The sequence below is a fragment of the Anabrus simplex genome, chromosome 1 (assembly GCF_040414725.1).
Source record: "Anabrus simplex isolate iqAnaSimp1 chromosome 1, ASM4041472v1, whole genome shotgun sequence".
NCBI lineage: Eukaryota > Metazoa > Arthropoda > Insecta > Orthoptera > Tettigoniidae > Anabrus > Anabrus simplex.
Window position 1 is genome coordinate 1,168,050,284 of NC_090265.1, and position 26,444 is coordinate 1,168,076,727.

Genomic DNA, 26,444 nt, shown 5'->3' on the forward strand with positions numbered 1-26,444 from the left:
CAAGGACCTTGTGGGGCATGAGAAGATTGGAAGGGATAGGCAAGGAAAAGTGAAGGAAGCGGCCGTGGCATTAAGTCAGGTACCATCCCGGCATTTGTCTAGAGAAGAAGAGGGAAACCACGGAAATCCACTCCGAAAGTGGCTGAGGTAGGAATTGAACCCCCTGTACTTAGTTGACCTCCGGAGGCTGATTGACCCCGTTCCAGTCCTCGTACCACTTTTCAAATTTCATGGCAGAGCTGGGAATCGAACTCGGGCCTCCGGAGGTTGCAATGAATCACACTAACCATTACACCACAGAAGTGGACTAGGATAACATAAAGGTCCAATGATACTGGTTTGCGGGACCCCACTCTTATCATTATAAGATCAGACAATGCTTCATGTACTCTATTTCTCTGATTTCTGTTCCCTAAAAATGTAAATACCCATTCAATCACTCTCTTGTCTAATCCAATAGACATAATTTTCGTCAGTAATCTCACATGAACAATCCTATGTCATAAGCCTTGGGTATGTCAAGTGCTATATAGACCATTCGACCTTCTGAACATAAAATGTTTGCTATAGCCAGCACAGGGCATAAAATAATACTCTTTCGATATAACAACGTGTATAAAATCAGGCCAGATACATTCGAACCTGAGGGTAACGAAGTCATGTGTTCGCGTATAGCTCTGGAACTAAACATCTCCGAACAGTTGCGGTACTGTTTGCTTGCATATGTGAAACATGGGAGAAAATATGACACTTGGTGACCCCGGTCAAATATTTAACATATTAGTCCACATGACTTGTCTCAGCTCTGCCCTGCTCCTTGGCTCAAATGCCGAAGTAGCTGCTTTCGGTTCAGAGGACCGCGGTTTCGATTCGCGTCCAAGCTAGGAATTTTATCTGTGCCTGGTTAATTTCTCTGACGCGAGAAATACATGTTTGCTTTAATCGTAATTCACACCTCTTGATTTATGTAGAGCACGCAATAATTAATACAACCCTTAAAACGTTAGAATGGGTACCCAATCGTAGAACTGGGCTTAATCCACGCGTACTCCCGGTCTCAAGTTATTGGAAAAAGGCCAGAAAAGAAAGAAAGAAAGAAAGATAGACAAACAGACAGATCTGTTCCAACATTGTACTTTTTCGCCTTGCTTTTCATTTCTAAAGTATTGTTACGTGCCAGCCCTGTGGTAACCATTTCGGTACTTCCAGGAAGGGGCTAGTGACTCACACGACTTTGGATCTCCCAGGATGGCTTTTAGGGTAGGGCCGGCCTTTCCGTGTACTGTTCTCGTCAGCCGGCTTAGCTGTGAGTTTCTTGGAGATTTAACGGGAATATTCTGCCTCTAGTCACCTCGCGAAAATTCTGGATCAGATCACCTGAGCTATAAAAAGGGAGGCCAGCCGCGGACAGTCAGTCAGAGTTGGTCTCCGTGGTGGAGTCAGTGTGAGACTCATTGTGTTGGTGCTCGGTGGTTGGGCTGAGGGCGACAGAGGTGTTGGCTGTCGCTAGTGTCCTACCGAGGTCTGAACCAGGAGCTGTCGTTGTGGTGTGGAAGAGACCAGTAAGTGGTTGGGCTGGAGACGACGGAACGTAAGATTGTACTGTGTGTTTGTGTATTTCTGTGGACTAAGGCTCGGCGGGCGTCAGCGAGGGAAGCCGCTATCGCGAGTGTGAAGGTAAATGGACCTGTGTTAATGTTCGCTGTTGTATCGTCCTGCTGCTGGATACTGTAGTTGTTCACTGCATGTGACTCTGTGACTTCCTGGACTGTCTGTGGAATCGAACCAACAAACAGTCATCGTCTGTCGAGTGACCCGAAACCCTGTATTTAGATCCAGTGGTCTACACGCAGCTGCTGTATGAGGTGACTGGACTTGGGGAAGTGAAAGTAAGGATTAAGCGTCCGCAGGTAGAGCAGCGGGCCGGACCACCTGCTGTGCCGTGAAGAGGGACTTGTAAATGGACAGTAATTAGTAAGTATGGCCATCCATAGCTGATTAGAATTGAGTGTGTTTAAATATGTGTGTGTGTGCATTGATTGGGTCATCCTGAAATAAACTCGAGTAATGAAACAGATGGAGTTTTATTTGTATCAGTATTTTACATGGCTTCAGATAGGTCTTCTTCTTCTTCTTCTTCTTAATCTGTTTACCCTCCAGGGTCGGTTTTTCCCTCGGACTCAGCGAGGGATCCCACCTCTAGCGCCTCAAGGGCAGTGTCCTGGAACTTCAGACTTTGGGTCGGGGGATACAACTGTGGAGAATGACCAGTACCTCGCCCAGGCGGCCTCACCTGCTATGCTCAACAGGGGCCTTGTGGAGGGATGGGAAGATTGGATGGGACAGGCAAGGAAGAGAGAAGGAAGCGGTCGTTGCCTTAAGTTAGGTACCATCCCGGCATTTGCCTGGAGGAGAAGTGGGAAACCATGGAAAACCACTTCTAGGATGGCTGAGGTGGGAATCGAACCCACCTCTACTCAGTTGACCTCCCGAGGCTGAGTGGACTCCGTTCCAGCCCTCGTACCACTTTTCGAATTTCGTGGCAAAGCCGGGAACCGAACCCGGTCTTCCGGGGGTGGCAGCTAATCACACTAACCACTACACCACAGAGGCGGACTCCAGATAGATACCCCTGATTACTAACGTCGTTTTTGAAGTTAATTGTGAGACCAATACATGATTTTCTTCTGTATTCTAAAGCTGTTCGTTCAAGATTTATTTTTCTGTAAAGGGTGATATAAGCAACAGACTCTATACTTCCAGTCTGCAAGCCTAAGGGCTGTAACACCATCATGTTTCGAACTGTTAATAATTCGATCTACAGGTCATCCTTCCATGAAAATACAACTCTGTCTTTCCCACAGATTTCAGTGGTAATTAAAACGTCATATTACTACGCCGTGTTATACCGTTCTTTTATGTTTAAATGCTGTCCTCACTACGCTATTCTACTTCCACAGATCACTTGTAAAGGAAGGAACTAGAATTCTAGGAGAAAGTGTCTATCGGCTAAGTACTTACGGTTTGGAAGAATGGTACATGAATAAACAGGTCCATTTGCTTTTGAAATAAAGGACATTGTATACGTACTGGCTGAAGAGAGTGTGGGAATATTCGCATAAAGTCATGGCCGCTCTATAGTTTAGAATTTGTACCTTGGAATTTCGGGAAGTACACTTCCTCAGCGGAGCGTGTGTCCGGCTCCGTAGCATAATGGTTAGCACTATTAGTTGCTGTTCTCGAGGGGCCCGGGCTCGATTCCCGGTACTGCCAGAAATTTGAGCATAGCAGGAGGGCTGGTATTTAGTTAAAATGGTACTTGCAGATAACCTTCATGGGGGTGTGCCTGAAAAAGCTGCACCACCTCAGGAGGATGACACGAGTATTTTAGCACAGCGTGTATGTCCGTGCCTGAAGGTTACTTTACCTTATATAACGCAAGGCCCCATGCACGTGTTGAGGGACCTCCTCTGAACACATTTCACTGACTCACCGTGACGTTAGGCAATCCCAGTTTGCCTTGTTTCTTCTTTTCTGTCTTTTATCATATCTAAGTAAGACTCTCTCTCGTTTTCAACTTCTGCTGAAGATAAAAATTAAGAGTACAGCCAATCATATCTCGCGGAGATAAATACGTGCCTGCAGTTGACCTTCACACCGAGCCTTGAGGATAACCCAAGGGAGCTATCACCGAAGTCTAGGCGAGTTTTCCACGCAGCTGGCCTGGGTTCCAATCTCGACTCTCGCAGTCATGGCGCTGGAAAACGATGCGTTCAGCCTCAATTTGGCGGGCTCGATCCCGGATCAATCCAGTGGTATTTGAAGGTGCTCTAATACGTATATTAATCAGTATATTTATTGGCACGTAAAATAACTTCTGTGGGACAAATTTTCGGCACCTAATCCAGAAATCACTGATCAGGCAACCTGAACCGGAGTCCACTCCTTCTGTAGCCAACAGCACATATGCTACCCATCCGAGTGGTGACCACGCCCGATGTTGCTTAACTTTGGAGATCTTACGGGATCCGTGTTTCAAAAGAAGAAGAAGAATTCGTGTGGGATTGTTAACCTGGTGGGGACCTTGTAAAGCAGGGTGGGTGACGTCAGCCGAATATAAGTGTTAGATTAATTAATTCTTGAAGTCTATCTGTCACAAATTGTTTTCAAAGTGTGTAGATGAGAACTTTTTTCCATAAGTACCAAATGTTGTCTTTTGACATCATTTTGTAAGCAATAATTTGCTCATAAAAGTTTTCAGTCACTAATGCGTACTTTTTTAACTGGAAAATATTATACTTTCTGTTCGTATAGAAGGAAAGGTTAATATTTCATCAATTGTGTACAACAAATAAAAATAAAAATATTATTATACAGCAAATTTAACTATTTCATTACGTCTACTTACATATGCATATTGTTACATAAAATCAGTTTAAAATCAGTTCATCTTCACATTCCAATAAACTATAATACTTCACGCAAATAAATAAATTATATAAAAATAATTACAAATAATTTATAATAACGTTTAATATAGCAGTTTACATAGTTTATAATGTGTTTCCATAAATCTTGCGGGTATGTTGTAATGTTAGAATAAGTAACGCGCGAGATCGGATCAAATTACAACTATTAACAGTTAACAAATTAACTGGTGGTCAACCGAGCTCGATAGCTGCAGTCGCTTAAGTGCGGCCAGTATCCAGTATTCGGAAGATAGTGGATTCGAACCCCACTGTCGGCAGCCCTGAAGATGATTATCCGAGGTTTCCCATTTTCACACAGGTAAATGCTGGGTCTGTACCTTAATTGGCCACGGCCACTCCTTCACACTCCGAGGTTTCCCATTTTCACACAGGTAAATGTTGGGTCTGTACCTTAATTAAGGCCACGGCCACTTCCTTCACACTCCTAGCCCCTTCCTGTCTGGTCAGAATGATACGATGGTGAGACTTGTGATGTCCGAATACGATTATAGACAAACTAACTTCACTCCATTTCTCCATTATTTACTGCAAAGATGTCCTTTTAGGTGGGGAAAACAAAAGTAAATAAAATGTATATGCTAGCAAAAAGGTGCCCCACATATGTTGGGGTTTTCCTCCAATTTCTGTAGCTCCGAATCTGTACAGTTGCTGGATATTTGTGGTCAAGGAAATTTGTGGCCACCGGGCATTTGCGGTCACTTAGATAGTCTCTTGTCCATACTCACAGAAACTCCCTAGCAGTCACAGGAGATTTGAGGATACTCGAGCAGGGGTGGGGCTCATTAGCTTAATCTCGGGGTATCCCCGCTAACCTGCCTGGTCTCCTGCTCCCTTGCTTCGAGAACAACATTCTCACGCGTGCATTACTTTTTAGAGACATACCTTCAGCCACAAACACCATTCTTCTAGGGTTGCAATAAGGTTCTTGGTGACGTTGAGGACACCAACATCGACAAGTTCCAACCATAGTCGCCCCCATACATACAGTGGTACGGGAACGCAATTGTGTTTTTGCTCCCGTAAGAATGTTCGATATTATCATAGGGCCCGGATGTTTATGCAGTAATAGGTTAGAATGCAAACTTCCTGAAGCGAGTAACAAGTAAAGTCTACCTTCACAACGACTATGCTACGGGGTTTGCATAAACAATAGGGGTACGGCCCATCAAAACCCCTATAATTTATGTTACTCTTGCTACATTATGGAAGAGCAGGTGGCCGACACTTCCTACTAACCAAATTAGTTTGCAATCTAAGCGGTTACTGCATAAAAATCCGGGCCCTACTTTATCAACGTTGCCCCTGTGCTCAAGACCAAAAGTCGGCGCCTATGGTTCCAACGAGTGCAGGCCTATTTGGGTCATTCCATATGAACTGTCCCGTCCGTTAACAAAAGACACACTTGTTACATGATGTTAATGTTAAAAATCTAATAGAGCCGGGATGAATGGCTCAGATGGTTGAGGCGCTGGCCTTCTGACCCCAACTTGGCAGGTTCGATCCTGGCTCAGTCCGGTGGTATTTGAAGGTGCTCAAATACGTCAGCTTCGTGTCAGTAGATTTACTGGCACGTTAAAGAACTCCTGTGGGACTAAATTCCGGCACCTCGGCGTCTCCGAAAACCGTAAAAGTAGTTAGTGGGACGTAAAGCAAATAATATTATTATTAAAATCAAATAGAGAAATAATAAGAAATCATACTTTATGTAAAACACCTACTTTACAGACCACTCCAAAATTATATAATGAAAATGAAAACCTACAATGGGGCAATGATTAATGACTGACAGATGAAATGAAATGATATTGAAGAGTGTTGCTGGAATGAAATATGACAAGGAAAACCGGAGTACCCGGAGAAAAACCCGTCCCGCCTCCGCTTTGTCCAGCATAAATCTCACATGGAGTGACCGGGATTTGAGCCACAGAACCCAGCGGTGAGAGGCCGCCGCGCTGCCGCCTGAGCCTTGGAGGCTTTTCTAAAATTATATAATACTCAATGTTATTTGCATAGATTTTTAAGTAACAGATTGGACAGTTCATGTGGAATTACTTATTTCTCAATAACACGAATAAATGAAAACTAAAAACAGCATTTATTTACCTTTGCTCAAAGATATTTATGGCACAGAAGTGCCCTGATGCTGATACCAATCATACTTTTCTGAACTTGACACACTTTTTGATGTAATCATGAAATTCCTGCCAAGATATTTCTTTAAAATTGTATTGCAGCAATAATATTGATTTAACAGATTCTACTTTCAGTCTCTTTCTGTCGTCTGTACATTGTGAATTCATTAAAAAAGAAATTATTTCCACACATGCATTATGGCCAGGTGAACGGAAATAGAACTGAGCCAATTTAAGCAATTCAGAATATTGCCCACTGGATTTGCATTGCTTTAAAAACTGAACCAATGTATTACTAGCTAACATGGATATAAAATAATTTTCATCATTATTCAACACGCTGCTCCCGGGCGGCCTTAGCGTAGGTCAAGTTTGTTACCATGACAACGTCAGGTAATGACGTAGGACTCTGCTTCAGGATGACCAACCAAAAAAATTCCATTCCCTTTCAAAAACATTTTAGCAAAATTTTATATAATTTGCTCTGATTTTTAAAATTCAGGACATTTAGGGACTTTTAAAAATTCAGTCAGGACGTCGGGACACATGCTCAAATTCACGACAACCCCGCTTTTTCAGGACGTATGGCAACCCTACATTCTACGTATATCGAAACTGCCTGGTGTAAGTATTTACTGTTATGTGGTGTAATGGAGTCGACAGTTAGTAACAAGGCAAATTTTCATGCACACTACAATAGCTGTATGTACAGAAAGTATAGGGAAAATCAACATGGTATCATCTCCTGGTTGTGTCTGAAGGAGAAGAACAAGTTTAAAGGATGGCTGAGGACAACAGGCGACAACCGTCGATCATCAGTGTGGACCACCTGCAGAAGTGACCTTCACAGTGAAGAAGCGGGTTCAAGAGGCAAAGAAGAGAGCAAGAGAAGAAGCGACTCCACTATCATAGATTTCCGTACAAGAATTGGGTGATCTGCATAACATGGGCTACGACTTTCTTACTGATATGTCAGCTCAAGAAACTTAGAAAAAGCAACGTGTCGGCAACGAAATCATGCACGCGAACTTCATGTAGAGCTATAAACCAGTGTTCAGATAATTCTTAATGAAGAGGTGTTAAGGATGAATATAATGGAGCCCGTTTCTTTTTTAGCATGGGAGAAACACGAACACATTTTTCTTTTTTTAACGGTTGGCACGTTCAAGAGTTGCAGCTAACAGTTCGCCCAGATATACACCATTCTTTCAGATCATGGAGGCCGGTATGATGACAGCTACGTTCATTCAGTCGATTTTGCGTTTCTGTCTAACACAAAGAAAAACTTATATTCGTTTCTTTCACCTTGTCTTGGAAGCAGTTCCTCATTGGAATCAATATTGACTTCGAAACAGCTACGATATCAGCCCTACGAGAAGTATTTCCATCAGCAGAGTTAAGTGGCTGTTTTTCCACATGAAAAGTACAGGAATTTGGCCTGACGAGGGACTACAAGGAGAACCAAGAAAAACCCGTCATCTGATCGAATCCAACTTTTAACACGATATACGTTGGGATGTTTTATACTTTGTTTATAAATTGCAGAATTTTGTGTTTCCAAAATCATTACAGGTTTTTGAGAAACAATGTCTTAAAGTTGATGCATAGTTGAAACACGTTTAAAAACGGGCACATTTTGCGTTTCACCTGCGATAAAAAATAATAAAATATAAATTACACAATCCAAAACTACATGAACTGACGTGAAATGAAACGAGGTAATGATGGTGGTATTGGTTTTTCTTTAAGCCTATTTGTTCTTTCATAAACAACCTCCAAACACATCATATTTTGGTCGACTAGAGTGATGACCGCACTTATCCGGAGACAGATATCTCTCGCACCCTGGCCGACACAACCCGGGTACAAACACATCTCAGTGACCACAAATGTCCGAGATGTGTGTGACCGAAAATCTCTCGCGCCTCGACCGATCTAACCCGGACCCAAACACACTTCAGCGACCGCAAATGTCCGAGATTGTGTGGTGATCGCAAATTCCCGGACACCATCTGTACCACATCTGTTGGGTTTTCTTCAGGCTAGAGGTTATGCTTGCGAGCATTTATTTTCCTGCTTCTGAGTCATGGACTGACATTGTGTTAATCGGCTGACACATGTGAGGGGTTTTACAAAATTGGTGATATCTGAAACCATCTCTTGTTCAATCTGCCGAAACTAACTTTGAATAAATATATTTAATTAAGCTGTTTTTCATTCAGGTATAATATTGTTAACATTTGTTTTATTTTTCAGGTAGTTAATTAAGAATCTAACAGATACTTCTTTTTTAGTATTACGAAAAGCAATTATTCTAAGGAAAATTCAAAATGACAATGACAACTACGAACAGCTTAGAAATAGTCACTTTTTATTTATATGAATTAATGGGCGGCAACTATTCTGGACGAAATTTAGTATGGGACTGGAAAATGTTTAGACTGAAAACTGAATATTCTGTTAACAAGAACGAATCGGTCAATTTAATTCTTTGCTATAAACAATCGAAAATGATCTTATGAATGTTTATTTCAGGATCTTAAGTAGGCATATATCTGGAATTCCGGCTCCCAGTACGAGTATTATAGTTTATATTCATTTTTTTTTTCAAATTGTTGTTTTCATGGTAGTTTTAATTTAATGGGTTGATTTTTCGAAAACTCGTGCGTATTATTTTTGTCATTTTCATTTGGAGGGGGGAGGGGCAGGGGCTTGAACACCCCTAAAAAGGACTTGGGTACAGCCTTGACTCAATCTGCGTGAGGACATTTGAGGAGCTATCTGACAGTGAATTAGCGGCTCTGACCTAGAAAGCCAAGGATAACGAACAAGAGCATTCATCGATCTGAACACGCATCACTTTGTAATCTGCAGGCCTTGCTCGTACAGATCACTAAACATAAACTCAAGCTCTGAGAAGTTCTCTGAAAACAGAATGCTAACGCAGTAATTTTCTTGCCAGTGCAGGCCTCGAAACACAAATGGGATCCCATTGGCGTACAGTAACTAGTATGAAATACTGTGTCTAGGTCCATCCCGCAATACAACTATCACAGTCACAGCAATTTTTCTACAATAGGGCTGAGACCGGAAAAATGTGTCCACAATTTTAACACAGGAATACTATTTCTTGCATCTTTCTAGTGTGAGTGTGAGACAGTTGTTATTAGCCTCATTATTCTACCTCCATTCCCTAGGTAACTGCAGTTCCCAGCTTAGTTATCCCCTACCGCCTAAGCTATGCGAAGGGGTAATGAAAGCACTCGGTTCCTGTATGTTTACTGAACTCCGGTCTTGGGCACGTGAAGCTTTGGAAATTGACACACTTCTGCACCATCTGCGGTCGCCTTGACTGGGCCATCTAGTAAATGCCTTGTCAGAGGCTGGATGACCATGAAACAACAGTTTTTATACACAGCAAATTTCATTTGCCCAATAGCGAACAGCGTAGCACTCTAACCTAAGGCCACGCCGCCAAACGAAACAGAAAACACCGGGAAGTGTCCGCTATTATTCGAGGACGAATTTCCCTGCACTTTGGAAAGAGTAAATGTTAAGGAGGCCCAACAGGATGTTGTTAATTTGTTAATTGTAACCAGATTTACTCCAGATCTGATGATGCAGTTGATTTTGTTCCATCTCATTATCCGTTTAAATTCCAGGGTTGGTTCCCCCTCACTCCCGGACTCAGCGTGGATCTCACCTCTACCGCCTCAAGGGCTGTGTCCTGAAGCCTGAGATTTTGGGTCGGAGATACAGGTCAGATGGAGGACCAGTACCTCTCCCAGGCGGCCTCGCGTGCTATCCTGAACATGGGCCTTATCAGGGAATGGGAAGATTGGAAGGGATAGGCAAGTAAGGGGAAGGAAGCGGTCGTGGCCTTACGTTAGGTACCATCCTGCCATTTTCCTAGAGAAGAAGTGCGAAACCACAAAAAAAAACTTCGATTATGGCTGAGGTGGGAATCGAACCCCCTTTTACTCATTTGACCTTCCGAAGCTGAGTTGTCCCGTTCCAATACTCGTGCCACTTTTCAAATTTCGTGGCAGAGCCAGAAATCGAACCCTGGCCTCTGGGGGTGGCAACTAATCACACTAACCACTACACTACAAAGGCGGACGGATGCAGTTGATACCTATAAAAAAATTAAAAATGTTGTTTAAATGGAATTATTAGTTTAGGAATTATGGCCGTTTTAATTTCTGAAAATCTTTCTTGTTCTCCAGGCGAACCAGTTATTTGTCTATCTACTAGTTTGAAACTTGATTGTTAAGCTTAGAAAGATCAAAGGAATAAATAATTTGCAGTATTATGTTTGTTAGAATATTACAGGCTGATATTTTTAACATCATATTCGTTACTAAGTGACTTCACGTCTCAAAGGCATATCTGCGTTGACTCGAGGTATTTCTGAAAATTTAAAACCATTATGAAAATGAATGCTACACATTACGAACAACGGTAAATGTTTTTGCAACGTTTGAAGCTAATCAGATTAAAACTTTGAATTGTGGAAAAGTTACTTTTGAGAAATAGCAAAGCTGGAGTGGACGGGCCCTGTTGAAGGGACGCGCAGGTGAGATTTGAATGTATCTACAGTCACTTTAAAATAGGCCGCACATGAAGGAAAGAGGGGGTCTACCACGTGCCCCAAAGATAGGAGCGTAGTGTCCAGCTGAGTAGCTCAGAAGGTAAAACGCTGGCCTTCTGAGTTCGGATCAGAGGGTTTGAGCCCGGCTCAGTCCGTTTGTATTTTAAGGTGCTCAAATACATCAGCCTCGTGTCGGCAGATTTACTGGCACGTAAAAGAACTCCTGCAAGACAAAATATCGCCATATCGGCGTCTCCTGAAATCGAAAAATAGTACTCGCTGGTCCAAAAACACAACAGGAACCCCGCGCCAATTTTCGTAGTTTATACTGAAGAGTAATGGTGCTATTTGGTTTCTGTTGGTAAGAGACCTTGATATTATGGACCTTTCAAACGTCAATATTGATGCTATAATGTGGCAGGTGCTCAAATAATGTGGTGTTTTATTGCACAGAGGTGTCCCTTTGACAGTCACTCTGCAACAGTAAAAGTTGGTGGTGTATCCTCTAAATTTGCCATTGTTTCTTAAGGTGTATCCAAGGTTGTAAACTATCCCCTCCCCTCTATAACATCTACGTTATGTCAAGAATAGACCTTGAATATTCGGCTAAATGTCTACTTTTTCTATAGAGATATAGTCTACTAGAACTAATTATCTTCACACTTTATATTATAAAAACGAAAGTTTTGTAGGTATTTTATGGTACTTAGTATGCCTATTTTGCCCTATGTGACCAAATTTAAGATTTTAGAGCCTAAATTGCCTATTCCTATTTATTTAATATGTTTTCTTCTTCCAACAATGGCACAGAGTGTGTTTATTTCTAAGATCTTGCGATAGTTTCGTTGTAAGAACTATTGTCCAGAAAGATTAGAGAATATTATGTTCATGTATTGCAATGGGAATTATAATTCTGAAAAGTCAAAGCCTTCTCCGTACAGCCCATGAAGGCCCTTAAAGTGAAAGGAAGGTAACAAACTTCGACTTCCCGTAATCTCGGCACTAAGTGGGAAAGAGTAGTGAGTCCCATGCCCGACCGCCTTTACGCGTCAGGAAGTAACCTGGTATTTATTGCGTGAACCTCAGCGCCATGTGACTCTCCAGAAGTGGATCTATCCTAACCTCCTGTTGGGAAGTCCTTCCGGGTGAATCGAACACGCCATCACCGCCTCAGCCAAGCAGCCCCTAATTATAATAGGGTTTAGTAAACAAAGGTGGTACATCAATCACTACTGATCTGCATATAGGGCAGTCGCCCAGGTGGCATATTCCTATCTGTTGTTTTCCTAGCTTTTTCTTAAATGATTGCAAAGAAATAGGAAATTTATTGAACACAAGTTATTTCAATCCCTAACTCCCCTTCCTATAAACGAATATTTTCCCCAAAATGTCATCTTAAATTCCAACTTTATCTTCATATTGTGATCTTTCCTACTTTTAAAGACACCACTCAAACTTATTCGTCTACTGATGTCATTCCACGCCATCTTTTCACTGACATATCGGAACATACTACTTAGTCGAGCATCTCGTCTCTTTTCTCCCAAGTCTTCCCAGCCTAAATTTTGCAACATTTTTGTAACGCTTCTCTTTTGTCGGAAATCACCCAGAACAAATCGAGCTGTTTTCTTTGGATTTTTTCCAGTTCTTGAATCAAGTTACCCAGGTGAGGGTCCCATACATTGGAACCATACTTCAGTTGGGGGCTTACCAGAGACGTATATGCCCTCTCCTTTACATCCTTACTACAACCCCTAAATACCCTCATTACCATTTGCAGAGATCTGTACCCTTTATTAACAATCATATTTATGTGATTACCCCAATGAAGGTCTTTTCTTATATTAACACCTAGGAACTTACAATGATCCCCAAAAGGAAATTTCAACCCATCAACGCAGTAATTAAAACTGAGAGGACTTTTCCTATTTGTGAAAATCACAACCTGTCTTTTAACCCCGTTTATCATCATACCATTGCCTACTGTCCATCTCACAACATTATAGAGGTCATTTTGCAGTTGCTCACAATCGTATAACTTATTTATTACCCTGTACAGAATAACATCATCTGCGAAAAGCCTTATCTCTGATTCCACTTCTTTACACATATCATTGATATATATAAGAAAACATAAAGGTCCAATAATACTGCCTTGAGGAATTCCCCTCTTAATTTTTACAGGGACAGATAAAGCTTCACCTACTCTAATTCTCTGAGTTCTATTTTCTAGAAACAGAGCCACCTATTCAGTCACTCTTTTGTCAAGTCCAATTGCACTCATTTTTGCCAGTAGTCTCCTATGATCTACCCTATCAAATGCCTTAGATAAGTCAATCGCAATACAGTCCAATTGACCCCCTGAATCCAGGATATCTGCTATACCTTGCTGGAATCCTACAAGTTGGGCTTCAGTGGAATAACCTTTCCTAAACCCAAACTGCCTTCTGTCAAACCATTTATTAATTTTGCAAACATATCTTATATAATCAGAAAGAATGCTTTCCCAAAGCTTACATACAATGCATGTCAAACTGACTGGCCTGTAATTTTCAGCTTTATGTCTATCACCCTTTCCTTTATACACAGGGGCTATTATAGCAACTCTCCATTCATTTGGTATGACTCATTCATGTAAACAATAATCAAATAAGTAATTCAGATATGGTACTATATCCCAACCCATTGTCTTTAGTATATCCCTCGAAAACTTATCTTACCTTATCAATTCCAGCTGCTTTCCTAGTTTCCAAATTTTGTATCTCACTGTAAATGTCATTGTTGTCATAGGTAAATTTTAATACTACCTTATTTAGTATTAGTCACCTCCTCAATCTGGACATTATCCTTGTAACCAACAATCTTTACATACTGCTGACTGAATTCTCCTGGCTTTTGAAGATCCTCGCATACACACTCCTCTTTTTCATTAATGAATCCTGGAATGTGCTTCTTGAAACCTGTTTCTCCCTTAAAGCACCTGTACATACTCTTCCATTTTTCACTAAAATTTGTATGACCGCCAATTATACTTGCCATCATGTTATCCCTAGCTGACTTCTTTGCTACATTCAACTTCTTAGTAAGTTCCTTCAATTTCTGCTTACTTCTACAGCCATTTATAACTCTATTTCTTTCCAACCTCCACCTCCTTAGTCTCTTTACTTCTCTGTTATAATTTAGTGGATCTTTGCCATTCCTTACTACCTTTAAAGGTACACACCTATTTTCACATTCCTCAACAATTGCTTTAAACCCATCCCAGAGTCTGTTTATATTTTTATTTACTATTTTCCACTGATCATAGTGAATTTTGAAAACTCTCTCATGCCTGTTTTATCAGCCATTTGGTACTGCCTAATAGTCCTAATTTTAATACCTTCATTTCTTGCACATTTATTTTTAACTAGCACAAAAACAGCTTCGTGATCACTAATGCCATCTGTTACTTCGGTTTCTCTATAGAGCTCATCTGGTTTTACCAGAACCATATCCAGAATATTCTTCCCTCTAGCTGGTTCCATCACTTTCTGAATAAAATGCCCTTCCCATATTAACTTATTTGCCATTCGTTGGTCATGCTTTCTGTCGTTCGCATTACCTTCCCAATTGACATTTGGTAAATTGAGATCACCCGCTACAATCTCGTTCCTTTCCTTACCGTTTCCCACATAGCTGATTATCTTATCAAATAGTTCTGAATCAGTTTCAGCGCTACCCTTTCCCGGTCTGTACACTCCAAAGACATCAAGTTGCCTATTATCTTTAGAGATGAGCCTTACACCTAGAATTTCATGTTTGTCATCTTTAACTTTTTCGTAGGGTACTACTAATTCTATCACCAGAATGAATACTCCCCCTCCTACCATTCCTATCCTATCTCTACGATACACACTTTAGTTCCGTGAGAATATTATTATTGCATCCATTATACCATTTCTAAGCCATGATTCAACTATTACTATATCTGGTAATATATCTACAATATCTAAGTCCACAAACACAGATTTTCGAACTCTGATCCAAATAACATATTTGAAGGTTTTATTGGGATTTTGCGGCCTTCCGTCAAGACATCTTTTCAAGAGCTGAGGTTCACTCAAATTCCTTAATATAGTTTTGACAGCGTCTATGATTTCATAAACCAAAGAGTCCTTACGGGCAACAACACGCTGTAAGAAATTAGTTATTTCTTTACTGTTTGCGTATATTAACCTGTTACAACAGCGAGTTTATCGGTAGGTACCTCAAAATATTTTTGTACTCTACGCAGTGAATTACAATATTATAAACAAAAAAGAAAATCCACAGCCTGTTTCCAGTCATTTGACCGAGTCAGGAATGGAATGAATGAAGCCCCCATTTAGCGGCGAGGATGGGAATTGTGCCGGCTGCCGAAGCCTGTCGCACTCCTCTGGGGTAATAATTAATGACTGACAGATGAAATGAAATGATATTGGAGAGTGTTGTTGGAATGAAAGATGACAGGGAAAATCGGAGTACCGGTACGCGGAGAAAAAACTGTCCCGCCTCTTTTTTGTCCAGCACAAATCTCACATGGAGTGAGAGTCCGAGAGTCCGGCACGCTGCCATCTGAGCCACGGAGGATTCTATATTATATTATATTATATTATATTATATTATATTATATTATATTATATTATATTATATTATATTATATGGAGAAAATAGGATTACCTGTGGCTTGTTGTTGCTTGAGTTAAATGTTCTGATAAACTCATCAAGATTGCAATCACGTTTACCGGAAACAAAATTAGTTTAGACTACTTATTTGAAGATATACTGTATATCTATTCTATTTTACAGTATTGTTGTACTTAGATAGTAAATAACTGTGTCTTCACTGTGTAGGAGATATGTCATAGTAGAAAGTAAACACGACCATGGAAAGAGACTAAATGAATTGGTGGTCGCAAGAAGTGGAGCAGATGTGAGCCAATATCCTGGAAATCGAAGTATCAGCCAAATTGTCAGATAAGTTTGTTCAGTTTATTTACATTGTTATTAGTCTTTGCTATTGTAAAATTCCCCTCTCATGAGATATTTCCTGTATTTTGATTTAGTAGTTGTTTGAGATTGTAGAATAATATTTCATTAATTTACTTCATTTATTATATAAAACAGAATTGTTTATAATTGGTGGATTCATTTCTGTTTTCTATAATATTAATATCATGGCTAGAGCATTGTGTAGTTAAATCCGTTTAAATGTAATTTTGGCAGATAAACAGCCGCAATCATTGAATTAATTTTACAGTAGGGTCTTCAAAGAAGTGTTAAGGATTTCAGATGTAGGCCTACGTTGTAAGATCTTCACAAAGAATGTTATATCTATTAAGCGTTGTATAGAACTGTAAACAGTTTAATGTCATGGAAGTCATGAAAATTTTCTTCTGTTAAGATATTAAAGACGCTAACGTAGGCAATGTGTACTTGACGGTATTGAAATGATTATGTTGATTAGAAGTAAGGTTAACACAGTCGTCGGAAATACTTAATGTTTCAATTAATATATGAAAGGAAAGAATATGAATCGCGAGATATTATCGTGATTGTGAATTAAGAGAGAAAATATGGTCTTCGGGTGAAATTATTGATGACTTGACTTGACTGAATTCCTCTCGTTCCCACTGGAAGATAGGGCATCCGTGAAACGTCTCCATTGTGGTCGTCGACTTGCCAATGCTTTAACTTCCTTCCAAGTCTTCCCTGCTTCAAGAGCCTCCTCGTCTACAGTCGTCTTCCAGGTCTTCCTAGGACGACCTCTCCTCCGTGCCCCTTGCGGATTCCACTGCAATGCTGTGCGTTCTATACATTCCACTAGCTTTCTCAAAGTATGACCTATCCATTTCCTCTTCTTGATTTCCATAAGTCCCATAAGTCCAACCCCTCGTCGCCTCCCATAAGTCCAACCCCTCGTCCACGTCGTGGGAGATAGGCAACGGCATGAAGTAGGAGATTGCCTGTAGGGGTGATGTACAGCGGGGACTGTGTGTGCCTCAGGACCGCTACGGTAGGTATAAAGGCCCTTCAGGAACCCTGAAAAGTGACCCAACGGGGCTCTGGTGAAGTCCTCAATGGTAGATGCGGTGGAGGAGACCTTTGGAACGGCAAATCTGGCAGACGAAGCAACCCTTTTCCCTTGGGGTTGAAGAAATGGGGGAAACCACTGCCTTGTGGTGAAGAGGGATCTTCAAAGGCTAAGGATGATATCCCCTACAGAAAAGGGCAGGCTTGGAGGCTCAGGTGGAAGCCCCACCACAAAGCTCGGGTGCTGTGGGCTAATAACTCGCACATCGTAAATCCACTTATTAAAGAAACTGAAGTGAAACGAAAAAATTATTGATGGAGAATGATATGAATATAAGGTGTATAAGATATTGTATCCTGAATATTCAAATCGCTTAACTGTTGTAAATTTTGAGTCAGGAAAAGTCAGAACAATTACATAACAGTACAAAATGACTTCTTTGTAACATTTCTAAAAATAAAAGTATCAAAGTCATATGATTATTTGCAGCGCCCATACGCTTTATTTAGGCTCCAACGCAGCCCTTGGTTACCTTGAAGTTGTACAGCACTGTTGTAGGAGAACTTTCTACAGTACGCTTACCTAGGGAGATTAAACTGTTACCTATGGATAGCAATGACTACGTAGTCAAGGGTAAAAGTTGTTGATAAGCAGCGTGTGGTTCCTCAAGTGATGGTATAATTAAACCAAGTGATACAATCACTTAATATAAAGAATGCACAGTATTAAATGAACGAATTAAACTCAGGATAACATGTGTCGATGTGATGAAATTCTGAAACTGATGTTTATACACAGAAGAAGCGAAGGGCACCATATACAGTATAGTAATGCATCGTATCGTCGTCGGTATCGCTACAAAAATTAGTTCATTTCTCGCTGTATTTCCAAAATGATTTTATTACAGGTCGATTTTGTTGTATAAAGGGAGAATCTTTCGCCATTTGTTAATGTTTATTGAGTGTTTTTCTGCTTTATACTTGTGTTCATTCACGGATTATGGTTATATCATATATATAGTTCATTCTTTAATTAGGTGCAGTTTTCACCCGTTCTATCGTTTTCAGTGGGGTAGGTAAGGCCCATAGCGGATGCTCCGGTACACAGCCTCATGTACACACACTGGGAGAGGAGAGAAAATTATCATGCCTTATTCGAGGGATCCATTTTGGTGAACTGTGGCGCTCAAATTACGGATATTTCTGATTATGATTTCATCTGTTTATTCGTTCAGTTCAAGTTCAAGGCAAAGTACAATACTCAGTAACATCAGGAGTAATTTAAGGGTCCAATTTGGGCCCGTTAATATTTCTCGCATTTATCAAATCAATCAATCAATCAATCAATCAATCAATCAATCAATCAATCAATCAATCAATCAATCAATCAATCAATCAATCAATCAATCAATCAATCAATCAATCAATCAATCAATCAATCAATCAATCAATCAATCAATCAATCAATCAGTCAGTCAATCAATCAATCAATCAATCAATCAATCAATCAATCAATCAATCAATCAATCAATCAATCAATCAATCAATGTATCGAATTTACCTGAAAAACATAACGGGCCGGACGATAGAAAATAAATTGTACTTAAACATTTCAAAATGTGTTTTTGTCGTTAACCGAACTAAGAGAGTAGTAACAGAAAAAAGACTTCGGACTATAATTTGACCGAGAGCTCACGTTCACTCCTCGAAGGTGGTCGCTGGAGAGTGTAGAACTTTAGGATTTGTGATGAGAAATATGGAGCCGTTTAAAAACTTAAAAACGTGTATTAAGTTGTACAACAACTTGGTCAGGCCTAAACTGGAATACGCGAGCGTGGTGAGGGACCCTAGGTACAAAATACCTGTGTATCAACTTGAAAGAATGCAAAAGAGACACGTAGCCTACTTGAAATATTTACATTTTGAGAGAACATCTCAATATCCAAATATGGTTCCGTACAACGAGCTTCTGTTAAATCTAGCGAGATTAGAAGATAGAAGGCAGAGAGATGCTGTAAAGTTCATTTACAAAGTAATACATTCGCAAATTGATAATTCTGAGTTTCTTTCCTTCCTGAATTTTCATGCGCCACGCCAAAATTCAAAATTTAATTTAACATTTTTAAATAAAAATGTTAGAACATCTACCCATCAAAATTCACCACTTTACAGACTGTGCGTTTTGGAAACACAATGCTCTCGATTTCAGTAGGAACATTACAGTATTTTCAAAAGAATTCACGGCTAATATTAATACATAAGAATTATGATCAAACACTGTATGTCGGGTCAATATTAAATAAACTATATTGGAACAACGACTTGTAAGCCCAAGCCCATAATAACAGGATAGATTGGATTGGATTAATTATGTTAGATTAGTTTAGATTAGACTTAATCATGTTAGGTTAGGTAATATTAAGTAACCCAACCAACCTGGACCTCTGTTGAGGAAGCCAGGCTCTGCCTGTCACAAGCCAGGACCAATGGCGAGTGATAGAGGAGTAACACCTCATTAAAAAACCTTGGGGCGCCTGCCCGTAGATAGTACCTTGTAAGGGGCCCTAACCAGGGTACGTTAAAGACCTCAACGGCAGTAAAGGGGAACCTGGCAACTGAGGTTAACAGTAGCAACCTACTGCCTTGTAGGAAGAGGAGGGATATTCAAAGGCTAAGGGACCATCCCCGACAGAAGAGGCAGCCACCCAACAGGCTGTGAAGGGGCAGACCCCTGTTGGCTGTGCGCAGGGGTGACTTCTCGGCCATGTAATAAATAAGTAGTCACGAAAATGTCGAACACATACCGGACAGTCTCATTGGTGACGACCAAGCAATGGACACTGACTGGTCTAAGAATGGCTACGTGGAACGTACTGAGTTTAAATAGAGCAGGAGCTTTCAGGAATGTGAAAGATCAACTGAGGAAGTACCAGATAGGAATAGCAGCTTTGCAGGAGATTACGAGGAAGGAAACATGCACAATTGATTCGGGGGACTACACAATGTTTTGTGGTAGTAGTGGTACAGCTAATTTTGTAACAGGCTTCACTTTATACAGAGTATATAAGGCGGCGATATTGAACTTTGAACCAATTAATGGCAGGATATGCACATTGAGAGTTAACATGAAATTTTTCAATATGACATTGATTTGGACTCATACTCCAACAGAAGAAGAGACTGATGAGGTTAAAGATTTCTTTTATGAACAGCTGGAACGCACATATGATACAATTGCTAAAAATGATGTGAAAGTGAAACTAGGAGATATGAATGCCAAGGTTGGAAGGGAAACCGTGTATTGGCCAAATGTGGAAAAGTATAGTTTACATGAAGAGTCCAGTGATAACGGAAGAGGTTGGTTGACTTTGCGGTAAGCAAAAATCTCACCACAAGCAGCACTATATTCCTACATAAGGATATACATAAAGGAACTTGGACTTCACCGGATAGAACCACAGTCAATCAGATAGATCATGTGCTTATTGAAAGACGGCATGGCACAGATATAAGGGATGTTAGGGTGATGAGAGGGGCAAAACACTATTTGGTGATGGTTAAGTACATACAGAGGATATCAACAACCGTCTATAACCAAGTAAAAGGGATAAAAAGGGATAAAAAGCATAACGTAACTATAATCAGCACTGATGAAGGAAAGAGAGGAATTTCAAAGAGGAATGAAAGTAGCAATAAGAGCGATTACTGTTGAGGAGGAGGTAAGCCCTGAGATACATTGGGGAAAAACGGCGAACAATGGACTCCAAGTTGGTTCAGGAAAACAGAGATAAGCGAAGGGAGTGGTACGATGAGGATTGTGAGAAGGCAATAGAAGATCGAAATAGTGCAAGGAAGAAGATGCTTCAGAAGGATACGCGGGCCGCCAGACAGAACTATGAAGAAAAGTAAAAACTATGTGTAGAAAGAAAAAGAGAAAATTTGAGAAAAACAGATCGAAAGACATTGAAGAATGTAGAAACGACAAAAACGTGAGAAGAATGTTTAGAAGTATAAAGGAGATAAAAACAGGGGGGCAGCCCCGTACAACAATATGCAGGGACAAAGAAGGAAAGATGATCGGTGATGAAAGGAGAATTATTGAAAGATGGGAAGAATATTTCAAAGAACTGCTGCAATCGGATGAAACCCAGGAACGGGAAGATGAGGAACAGGGGGAACAACATGACAGCTATGAAGAGGAATATGAACCACATTGGAAGAGGTAACTGAAGCTGCAAAAGAAATTAGAAATGCTAATAGAGCTGTGGGGAAAGATAAGGTACCAAGTGAAATATTCAAGTATGGTGGTATAGAGTTATTAAAGGAAATGCATAGATTGATAAATATTTGGAGAAGTGAGGTAATGCCAACAAGTTGGAATACAGCCATTATTGTACAGTACCAATACATGAAAAGGGTGATAGGACAAAGTGTAATAATCATAGAGGAATAGCGTTGTGTAATGCAGCATGTACCATATTTGCTAGGATATTGAAGAAGAGACTATGACCATATGCTGAAGCCACTATAGAAGAATACCAGTGTGGGTTTAAGGAGGAAAGAGCAACAATGTACCAGATGTTCACCCTCAGATTAATAATGGAGAAGTGAAAAAAATGAAATGAAGTAGCTTATGGCTTTTAGTGCCGGGAGTGTCCGAGGACAAGTTTGGCTTGCCAGGTGCAGGTCTTTTGAATTGACTTCCGTAGGCGACCTGCGTGCCGTTATAACAATTATGGTTAAAATTCCCGACCCTGCCGGTAATCGAACCCGGGACCCCTGTGACCAAAGGCCACCACGCTAACCATTTAGCCATGGAGAATGGAGAAGTGTTATGAGTACAAGCTCATCAACTTTATGTGGACTTCAAGGCAGCCTATGCCAGTGTTAATAGAAGGCGGCTTGTTAAGGTGTTAGTGAGACTCGTGAAAATGATGCTCATTTTCATAAAATAAAAGCTAATGGCAGATATACCAATAATTTTCCGATCAATCCAGGACTAAAACAAGGAGATTCTGTAGCACCTGCACTTTTTAATCTGGCATTGGAGGGGATAATGCGCAAACTGCCAAGCAAATTAGATGGCACTACATTCAATAGTACGTCCCAGAGTATGGCTATGGCAGACGATATAGCCATGCTTGGGAGGAATAGAAAGTACCTGCTCGAGAACTCCAGTTCTGGAAAGAGAAGCGGCTATATTGGGCTTGGTCATAAATAAGGAGAAAACAAAATATATGATCTCCAAGGTGGAGAGGCACAGAGCAGTTTGGATGGTTTGAACGAGTAAATCATTTCAAGAATTTGGGAGAAATAGTCACGGAAGATAATGTAGTATCAGTAGAGATAAAGGCAAGAATAGCGGCAGACAACAAATGCTTTTATAGTTTACATAACTTGCTGCGATTGTCAAACATCTCAAGGCAGCTGAAGTTGACAGTGTATAGAACGATTATAAAACCTGTAGTTATGCATGGATCGTAAACATGGACAATTTCACAACAAATTAGAAATACTTTGGATGCATGGGAACGAAAAGTGTTGAGGTAGATATGTGGTGGAGTATTCGAGAAGGGTGGCTGGAAAATTAGGGCCAACAAACAGCTGTATGAACTCTATACGAATTCATCAATAACTGCAGATTATGGTGGTTGGGACATGTGCAGCGAATGGAGGAACAGCGAGTGCCAAGGAAGGTGTTAGTCACCAAGCCCGAGGGAAGTCCTTCAGTGGGACGACCAAGATAACGTTGGCTGGACGATGTAGAGGCGGACTTGAGAAGATTAGGAATACGGAACTGGAGAAAGCTGGCCGCTTCGAGAGACGACTAGAGGATACACGTGATCGACAAGGCCCAGCTCCTTCAAGGACTGTACCGCCGGATAAGTAAGTTAGGTAATATTAAGTAATAATTATTTGTAATTTTACTTGTATCACAAAGAATACTGCTGTAATTGGGATGAAAATCCTGTAGCAAGCAATATATTAAATTAAATGAGGAAAATTATAATCGACGCCCAATATTTGGCGAGTGTATATTAATATCATAAAAATATTACAATGGTTGATCACCTTCGGTCTGGTATATTGGCTGAATGGTCGGTGTGGTGGCCTTCGGTTCAGGGGGCCCAGCTGGGTCGGGGTTTTTAATATTAAATGGTTTATTCCCTTGACTCAGTGACTGCGTGCTTATGGTATCCCCAACATCCCTGTAACGCATACACTACACACAACACTACTCTTCACAATAGTAACACGCAGTTTCAGCTTACAGGGGAGAGGCCACCCGCTCTTATCGGAGAGTCTGCCTTGCAACGGCTGCATAAGGCTAGGAATAAACACACGAAAGTATTATTATTATTATTATTATTATTATTATTATTATTATTATTATTATTATTATTATTATTATTATTATCCAGCTCCTTGGCTAAATGGTTAGCATGCTGGCCTTTGATCCAGGGGTTCCTGGGTTCGGGGATTTTAACCTTCATTGTTTAATTCCGAAGGCTCGGGGGCTGAATGAGTGTGTATGTGTGTGCCGTCTTCAGATTAGAATTTATTAGGGCCCCATCTTCACAGACTCGCAGGTCATCTATACGCTGTCAACTCGAAAGGCCCGCACTAGGCCCCTTTGGAGGCCACAGGGCTATTAAATGTATTATTATTATTATTATTATTATTATTATTATTATTATTATTATTATTATTATTAATATTATTATTATTATTATTATTATTGTTTTGAAATACTTCCGGAATGAGTCGGGATCAAGCCCACCAACTTAGGCTCAATTTATCAGCTGAGTCACTCACGCTATCATTGTCAATGGAATACAGAGTAAACCATCCTCGTTATCGCTATTAACCACTGCTATATTCAGAAGATAAGCCGTTCTTTTATCACTTGGGCCTTATAACTTTGTGAACCTTTCCTTGATTTTTGAAACAATATCATACTCGGGTAACATGTTTGTGATCTTACGAAAGGTCTGGGTACGATAACAATTGAATTGCTTTACGTCGCAACCGACACAGATAGGTCTTATGGCGACGATCGGACAGGAAAGGGCTAGGAGTGAGAAGGAAGAGGCCGTGTTAATTAAGGTACAGCCCCAGTATTTGCCTGATGTGAAAATGGGAAACCTCGGAAAAGCATCCGCAGGGCTGCCGACAGTGTGGTTCGAACCCACTATCTCCCAAATGCAAGCTCACAGCTGCGCGCCCCTAACCGCACGGCCAACTCGCTCGATGTTTCGAACATTCAGCACAAGTTGACAGCATTGAAATATATTTGCTAGGAGCGATTCTAGCAATTGCTTACAAGTAGGTACAGTGAAAGTAAAAAACCCATGATATTTTTTATGATCTTTTGATAAGGGGTGTGTTCTGAGCTGTCAGTGGAGAATGGCGTGGAATGACATTAGTAGACGAATAAGCTTGAAAGGAGTTTTTAAAATTAGGAACGGTCATAATGAAATGGAAATCCTCAGCCTGTTTCCAGTCATTAGACCAGATCAGGAATGGAATGAATGAAGCCCCCATCTAGCGGCGAGGATAGGAATTGTGCCGGCTGCCGAAGTCTGTCGCACTCCTCTGGGGCAATGATAAATGACTGATAGATAACATTATTTTTATTTATTTTAGAATTAGCTTTAGCCTACGTCGCACCGACACAGATAGGTCTTATGGCGACGATGGGATAGAAAGGCCTAGGAGTTGGAAGGAAGCGGCCGTGGCCTTAATTAAGGTACAGCCCCAGCATTTGCCTGGTGTAAAAATGGGAAACCACGGAAAACCATCTTCAGGGCTGCCGACAATGGCATTCGAACCCGCTATCTCCCGGAAGCAAGCTCACAGCTGCGCGCTGCTAACCGCGCGGCCAACTCGCCCTGTCAGATGAAATGAAATGTTAATGGAGAGCGTTGATGGAATGAAAGATGACAGGGAAAACCAAGGTACCTGGAGAAAAACCTGTCCCGCCTCCACACTTTGCCCAGCACAAATCTCACATGGAGTGACCGGGATTTGAACCACGGTATCCAGCGGTGAGAAGCAGGCGCGCTGCCGCCTGAGCTACGGAGGCTCTAGGAACGGTCTTACTGTAATATGAAGATAAAGTTTGAATTCAAGAGGACAAATTAGGCCAAATATTATTTTATAGGAAGTAGAATTTATTAGGGATTGAAATAACATACCGGGAGATTTTCGATAGCCGGCCCCTGGTGTAGGAGTAGCCTACCTGCCTCTTACCCGGAGGCCCCGGGTTCGATTCCCGGCCAGGTCAGGGATTTTTACCTGGATCTGAGGGCTGGTTCGTGATTAGAATTGAGGAGCTATCTAACGGTGAGATAGCGGCCCCAGTCTAGAAAGCCAAGAATAACAGCCGAAAGGATTCGTCGTGCTGACCACATGACACCTCGTAATCTGAAGGCCTTCGGTCGAACAACGGTCGCTTGGTGGGCCAAGGCCCTTCAAGGGCTGTAAGTTAGTGTCACGGGGTTAAGGTCGGGATTAGATGTTCGATAAATTGCCAGTTTCCTTCAAATAATTTACAACAGACTTAACAAGTGATAGGCAATTTGCCATCAGAACGACAGCCCTAAATACATATCAGTAGTGATTGATGATGATGATTATTATTATTATTATTACCGGTATTATTATAGTCCGCCTCTGTGGTGTAGTGGTTAGTGTGATTAGCTGCCACCCCCGGAGGCCCGGGTTCGATTCCCGGCTCTGCCACGAAAATTTGAAAAGTGGTACGAGGGCTGGAACGGGGTCCACTCAGCCTCGGGAGGTCAACTGAGTAGAGGTGGGTTCGATTCCCACCTCAGCCATCCTGGAAGTGGTTTTCCGTGGTTTCCCACTTCTCCTCCAGGCGAATGCCGGGATGGTACCTAACTTAAGGCCACGGCAGCTTCCTTCCCTCTTCCTTGCCTATCCCTTCCAATCTTCCCATCCCTCCACAAGGCCCCTGTTCAGCATAGCAGGTGAGGCCGCCTGGGCGAGGTACTGGTCATACTCCCCAGTTGTATCCCCCGACCAAGAGTCTGAAGCTCCAGGACACTGCCCTTGAGGCGGTAGAGGTGGGATCCCTCGCTAAGTCCGAGGGAAAAACCGAACCTGGAGGGTAAACAGATGATGATGATGATGATGATGTTTATTATTATTATTATT

The 26,444-nt window shown here is 41.2% G+C and overlaps 1 protein-coding gene across 1 annotated transcript in view; it reads right to left on the bottom strand.

The window, feature by feature from the left end:
• Window positions 1-26,444, bottom strand: part of LOC136858146 (cytochrome P450 4C1) — a 163,301-nt gene that overhangs the window by 136,347 nt on the left and 510 nt on the right. The gene's annotated exons all lie outside the window — the stretch shown is intronic.